Below are 7,785 nucleotides of genomic sequence, written 5' to 3' on the forward strand. Positions count from 1 at the left end.
GAAGAAACTTGTTCATAAATAAGAGAACAAAAAGTCTCTTTATGTTCAGTTCTACTATAATGTCTTTTAAAATTAATGTTAAACAAATAGAATAGGCTTTTTTTCTTCAAGAAAAGCTGGGATTGCTATAACCTGGAAGGGTAAAGAATCCTACCAAGCTACACAGGGTGTGGAAATGCCAAAACGGCATTGAAGGCGTTCTTCACCCACTGGTATTCGGCAGGCACAGAAAAGGCTTAAATTAAGAAATCTCATACATGAGATATTTTGAATTCTAAACCATGTGGGTGTTCCTCTCTATGATTTTGTATCCATACAGTATTTTAATTAAATTAAAAACATGGCATGTTTTGAGAGATTTCAAATGGTAGTATTTCCCAATCTTGTAGCTTTCTCTCCCTTTTTTTATTTTTACATTTTTAATAGACTGATAACTATCACCACTGCTATGATCCATGCTACTTTTCAATCTTAGAAAAGCAAAGAGAGAACTGTAGAATTATTACCCTGGTACCCGGAAAGACAGGTAATTATTAGCATTTCAGATGTGTAGGAGACAACTCTGTAAACTCACTTAATATGCAACCTTCCCTAAATGATAATGACCTAATTGGACTTTAACCAATGACATATGATATAATGAATTATGGAAGACTTGCATAACTGCTTGATCAGAGTATCTGGATTGCAAATATAGGTAAGCAAACTAATTAAAGAGGAGGCCTGAAGTAGTCAAAGATTAAAATTGAGAGTATATAATATTTTTAATGGCACACACTGGCTTATTAAAACTGAAGTTTGATCCTCTTCCTAATAAGGAAGGCTCTTCTCATCAGGGAGCTTCTAATGAGTGGAAATACCCTGTCATTTCCCAGGTGCCCAGGGTGGAGTGGCCCAGACATTCCAGAGGTACTGCTCATCTGTTTTTGGCTTCCTGGTTCTTCAGGAAATAAAAGAAAAATAATTACATGAAGACAAGTAAAGACATGTATTTTTCATTTGGCAATAATTTTCTGTGAATATCAAAAGAAGGAATCAGAATATTAACTCTCACAAGGATCATGGACAACTAATCCAACTCTCTCATTTTGGCGGCAAGGAAATTGAGGTTCAGAGAAGGAATCTTTATGAAATGTGTGTTTACCATGTGGTAAGCCATTTTTCCTCATGACATCTCTGTGTCATTTTATAAGTAGGGAAACTGAGGCTCAAAGTGATTAAGTTACTGATCCCAGATCACCATGCTAGATCTAAAGTACAGGCTGGGGTTTTTTTCTTTTTAAAAAATATGCTTACTGATTTTTTTGGATTGATAAAACTAATATATATTCCTTGCATATATTCAAATACGCAAAGTAAGGAAAGTAAAAATCCTAGCCTCATCACAAATCTTTAGTCTAAAGCTAACTACTATTACCAGTTTCTTAGCTGTATCCTTCCAGATGTTTTTCCAAGTTACATGAGTAACTTTTAAAATCACCATTTTATTTATTAGAAATGGGAAAATCAACACTAGGAGCCTCTTTCCTAAAAGTGATAAAGACTTTATATCAATGGCAAAAATCCTGTATTGAGGGAAGGTGAAAGAGGAAGGGAAGAAATTATGTTTATTTTTGTCACTCTTGTATAAGTCTCCTTTTGATTACTGGAAGTGTCCTCTTGCTTTTTATAATCAATTTAAGAATGTTACTTGGAATGCAGCAAAGGCTCAAGAATAAAAGGGATGGGTCAGAAAGCCACATGAGGCATTTTCTTTCTGAATTTTTATTGGTACATTGGGGTTTGTTTTTAAATAACTTAGTTACCAATTAAAATATCAGTAGCTGTTTATGTGTGGTGGTTTTTTCATCCAGTGATTTTTAAAAAAATATTTTAAGTATATTCTTTATTCTGGGAAAAGTATGACATTTTGAATCATCATTTTTTGATATAATTGTATTTACTTTTAATAAGCTCCATTGGAGCTTTTGTTTTAGATAAATGCATTGTTGCTACAACTATACAACACTGTCATAGATAATGGTTGACAACATCTCACCAAATGGCTATACTTTGGAAAACTGATAGATTTTTCGGGGATGTTTGGTCTTAAGCATCCCTAAGAAGACTGGTTGAAATGGAATGAAGAGACCTATGCAGTAAAATGAGTCTAGAGTGTCTGCTCCTCTTCCACTCCCATCCCCACCAAGCATGCCCAGCATACAAGGCTTGGTGGGAGATCATTTGTACATGGCTGATTTCTTGGGTGTGTAACCTTACATAGGGCCTGGGTTTGGAAGGACTCTGCTCCCTTGAAATGCTTAATAATTTTTTAACAAAGGATCTTTCATTTTCATTTTGCATTGAGCCCCTCAAAGTATGGAGCTGAGGGGATGGCCCACTGGGGCAGCAGTTAATTTCGCATGTTCCCCTTTGGCAGCCCGGGCTTCGCGGTTCGGATCCCAAGTGCGGACATGGCACTGCTTGGCAAGCCATGCTGTGGTAGGCGTCCCACATAGAAAGCAGAGGAAGATGGACACGGTTGTTAGCTCAGGGTCAGTCTTCCTCAGCAAAAAAGAGGAGGATTGGCGGCAGATGTTAGCTCAGGGCTAATCTTCCTCAGAAAAAAGAAAGAAAGAAAGAAAAAAATGGAGCTGATCCTGCACTGAGCATACTGCTTCGAGAACCCAGTCTCCTCTCTACAAGTCTAGCATGTTGATAAGCATGACAGATGAAATGCTATAGGAGAAATTAGTGGCCTGTTGACAGTGAAGAAGCATCGCTATAGAAATGAGACCTTTTTTTTTAACATTTGTTGCCAGTCTTCCTCTTTTTTAGTTTTTCCCAGAGCCCCTGTACGTAGTTGTATATCCTAGTTGTATGTCCTTCTTGTTCTTCTATGTGGGGCGCTACCTCAGCATGGCTTGATGAGCGGTGTGCAGATCCACACCCAGGATCTAAACCTGTGAACCCTGGGCCGCCCAAGCGGAGCACACAAACTTAACCACTACATCACCAGGCCGCCCCTGAAATGAGACCTTTATAAGTGAAACCAGACAGGTCCATCTTCCCTTTTCCTGGGATCTAATTATGCAACTTGGTATCAGTGGTAAAGATGGTTGCAGAAGAAAACGTGCCTTGATTTTATAACTTATCTTCTTTCTCTAGCTTAGACTCTGAATTTATTCTTTTGTGTGTGTGTGTGTGTGTGGAAGATCAGCCCTGAGCTAACATCTGCCGTCAATCCTCCTCTTTTTGCTGAGGAAGACTGGCCCTGAGCGAACATCTGTGCCCATCTTCCTCTACTTTATATGTGGGACGCCTACCACAACATGGCTTGACAAGCGGTGCCATGTCCACACCCAGGATCCGAACCGGCAAACCCCCGGCTGCCAAAGTGGAACATCTGCACTTAACCACTGCGCCACCTGGCCAGCTGAATTTGTTCTTGAAAATGATAATGTGAATAATATAGAATCAATATAGAATCTCTGTCCATTAAAATTTGCCTTTTATATAACTTTTTATTATAAAAAAATTTCAAATGCGCAAGAAAATTGAAATAGAATTACAACAAACATACATATATACCCCTCCTTGATTCAAAGTTGTTACTATTTGGCCATATTTGCCTTATCTATCTACGTGTGTGTTTTCTGAACTCTTTGAGGGTAGGTTGCAGACATCATGATACTTTACTCCACAATAGATCAGCATGCGTTTCCTAACATTACAGACATTCTCCTAAATAACCACAATAAATGGGGGTTTAAGTATTTTATTTTTAATGTACAAAATTTGGAAAACAGAGAAGCATAAAAAAATTACCCATAATTCCACTACCCCGAGAGAACTCCTGTGAGCACTTTGGTGCTACCCAGAAAAATGGCATCATCTTCTATATATTGCTTTGTCCACACAGAATGAAGCATCTTTACTTTTTTTACCCTTAACAAGAACATTTTCCATGCCTTCTGTGGTAGGCAGAATGATGACCCCTCAAAGATGTCCATGTTCTAATCCCCAGAATCTCTGAATATGTTATGTTACATGGCAAAGGAGACTTTGCAGGTATGATTAAAGGTACAGAACTTGAGCTGGGGAGATGATCCTGGCTTATCTGGGTGGATCTACTTTTAGTCATATGAGTCCTTAAAAGCAGAAGAGGGAGGCAGAGAGTAGGTTAGAGAGATGTTACACAAGGACTCAACCTGTTGCTGACTTTGAAGATGGCGGAAGGGGGGCTACAAACCACGGAACGAAGGAAGCCTCTAGAAGCTGGAAAAAGGCAAGGAAACTGATACTCTCCTCTAGCCTCCAAAAAGGAACTCAGTTCTGCCAACACCTTGAGTTTAGCCTAGTGAGACAGTTGAACTTCTGACCCATAGAATTTTAAGATAATAAATTTGTGCTGCTTAAAGCCCTTAAATTTGTGGTAATTTGTTACAGCAGTAATAGAAAATGAATACGTCTCCTCATTTGTATTTGCCTTTGAAATGGTAGTCTTTAATTCTTTACAACCTTTTATCTGAGTAATTTTCCTCTTCTAGCTGGCTTTGAAAAATGATAATGATTAGTTCAATGAGGAAATAAAGGCAGAACCTGTAGGTTTTGCTCTGAAAGGGGGACTAGATCTTCTATGAGTTTTCTTTGACCATGGCTGGGCTGGTACATTTAAAGAGCACTTACAGATTAGGAGTAGGAATTGCCCTATAGTCCTTTTAAGAAATTCAGTTGGAATTATGGAAACCATTTGTTTTGCGGAAAACAGTTTACTCTTAGTCTCTCTCATGGATCTTTGTACTTGTCTTTCATAGCACTTGTAACAATTTATAACGGGGTATGAGTATAGTATCTTCATTAATGTTTGCTTTCCCTCCAGACTGGAAGCATTGTAAGAGTAAGGACCCTGTCTGTTTTTGCTTTCTGTTGTTTCTCCAGAACCTAGCACAGTGCCTGGCGCACAGTAGGCACAAAAATATTTATTAAATGAAAGGATCTTTGGCTACGCAAATATCTGGTTCTTGAGTGGCTAATAAGAAGCTAAACTGTTCTGTGTAATAAGATTAAAAATAATGTTAAATTATATATAATTAATTATATATGATATATAATTATATTATTTTAAATACTAATAAAATAATTGTTTTGAGAAAAAAGCTGTTTTCAACAAGAGCTTGGGACCTCTTTGCAAATGATTATGCTTTTATGGAGACTTTTTTCCTAGATGCAGATTCAGACTACACTATCTGAATGTCATTCTGGGGACAGCAGTGTGTTCTTGCATATGTGTGTGTTCCTTCCAAAAGTCCTCTCAGGAGGTCAGGAACAGATTGTCAGGAAAGACAATGTGCAGTGTCTTCACTTCCTGCTGGCAGCAGGCCCTAGAGTCACTCTGGCAGAGAGTCCACCCTGGGCTATTGTGCTCAAGTTAGATTGTATTTCACCACTCTAACTGCCCAGATGGAGCAGTTTGGGGGCAATGGAGTTAAAATAACCACTGACTAAGCGATATTCCCTTGCTGGAGACATTTCTAAGCACTACAACTAACAGAAAGCTTGCTCTGTTTTTCTAGGAACAGTCACTTCTGGGAGAGTAAAAGTGGAGTGTCATTGGTGAAACTGAACAGCAGAGAGATGAACCTGAAAAGCACTTCCACACTAAGCTTTGAGGAAGGGTGTATACCCAGGCCCAGCTTTTTTCTATGCAACCTAAGTCACAGTTTTGTTTGGGCAAGTGTTTCTGTTTTTGTTTGGGCAAGTAAAAATTTTTTTCTGATCAGCTGTTACTGGTTAGGGTCCTGTGTTTGCAAGCAACAGAAACTAACCCTAGCCAACCTAAGCTTATGGAAATTATTAAAAGACATGGGGGTAGTTCACGGAATGGAAATAAATGCTGAAAAAGGAAGTCTCGAGCAAGACGGGAATCAGAACTGATATGCAACAAGAGCTAATAAGCAGCCTCTTCAGGGCACCACCTTTAGGAAGAATCAGCTCACCCTTTTTCAATCCTTGAGACCCTCTCCTCAAGATTCAAGTGCCCCAGACATCATTGACCTAGGTTGGATTACATGCTCATTTCATGGCCAGAAGGGTAGGGCACTTTGAAGGACAGTCCCACTCACTCTGTATCCAATGGAAGAAGGATGGTTTCCCAAAGCTGTTGTCAGGAGCAGGGGTAAGGATTGCTAGGCAGGCAAAAGCATTAGGTGTCCACTTGTCAGCTTATTCACTGAGTGTGCATTCAGGAAAATTAGTCTTTTTTTGAGCCCCTTAGCAAAGAGGTATGGCTGCCTATAGAATCTAGGCAAGTAACTTCCTATGTGACCTTAGACAAATCATAAACCCTCTCTAAGCCATAGTTTCCTCATTTATAAAATTTATTGAACAGTTTGGACCAGATGATTCTTAATGGCTTATAGAGTAGAAAGAGCCAGAAGAGAGGGTCTCCTTGCAGATACTGGCAGTGCAACCCTGGCTGACTCATTTACCAATTCTGTGTTTCCTTGTATAAAATAAAAGGGTTGAACTGGACATCTTTAGGTTCCTTCTATCTCTTAAAGTCCATGATTCAGTAAAAGGATAGGTGGAAGTGGTCAGGTCAGTCTTTCTGCCCAAAATCAATGGTATATCCTTGTTTTTATGAAATACACACTGAAATATTAAGGGGTAAAGGGCAATTATGTATGCAACCTACTCTCCAAAAAAACCCTGTTTATATATAGAAAGAGAAAGAGGAGAATGTGGCCAAATGTCTCTAAGCGTAATTATTTCAAAACAAAGTTGAAAAAAAGTCAATGGGAAGGTCAAAAGGAAATCTGCTCCTCCGCTTGCGTGTTGAAAGGCCTTTTGATGAATTATTTGTATGACAAATGAATATTTGTATGCCTGTGTTGCTAGATCCAAACTCTCTAGGGGAAGTTCTTAACGCCAAGGCATGGACTCCACAACGAGTTCTCAATATTAGTGTGACAAAGTTCCGCCGTGGGCCTCGAAGACCCTGGAGAAGGCCTATCTATTTACTCGTCTTGGGGAGTCTGACTAAGTGGGTGGAGGTTTCCTGTTGGCTTGTATGCTTTTCTTTTGTTTTTAATAGTCGTCTGAGGGAACATATTTCAGACATAGCATATATATTTAATGCTTTGTGCTTTTAATATTCATCTATAACCTAACAAATGTCTCTACCAAGTACTTATTAACTTGATGTGAGGCCAAACAATACTACCTTCACACAGTCATTTCTTGTTCCAAAATGATTTCAGTATCTAGAAGGGTATTCATTGCAGGATTGTATTAGCAAAATATCGGGACCAACCTAGGGTTCCATCAGCAGAGTACTGGTTAAATACATTCATGCAGTAGAAAATTGTGTAGATGGTAAAAAAGAATGAAGCAGCTCTCTAAGAGTGGCTACAGAATGATCTCCGAGTTAAAAATAAATGAGGCAACTCTATATGAACGGATATGGAACAACCTCCAAGACATAATTTAAGAGCAGTGTGCAAAATCATGTGGAAGAACAGTATTATTGTATTAAAAAATTGCTTGAATGAGTAAGCGATGAGTGGACAATTAATGTTTTGGCCTGCTCAGCATATGTCTGTATACATAGATGAGCATTTTCTGGGAAGATATACAGGAAATCAGTTATAGTGGTAACCTCTGGAGAAGGGTATGATGGATGAGGATACAGATCTGGGAAACAACGATGAGAGGGAGACTTGCTTTTCATTTATATCTTTGAATTTTGTACAAATTTAATGTACGAGTCAGTGCCTCTTTAGGAGTAAATCCTTAGGGTCTATT

Source organism: Equus asinus, chromosome 21 (genome assembly GCF_041296235.1).
Source record: "Equus asinus isolate D_3611 breed Donkey chromosome 21, EquAss-T2T_v2, whole genome shotgun sequence".
NCBI lineage: Eukaryota > Metazoa > Chordata > Mammalia > Perissodactyla > Equidae > Equus > Equus asinus.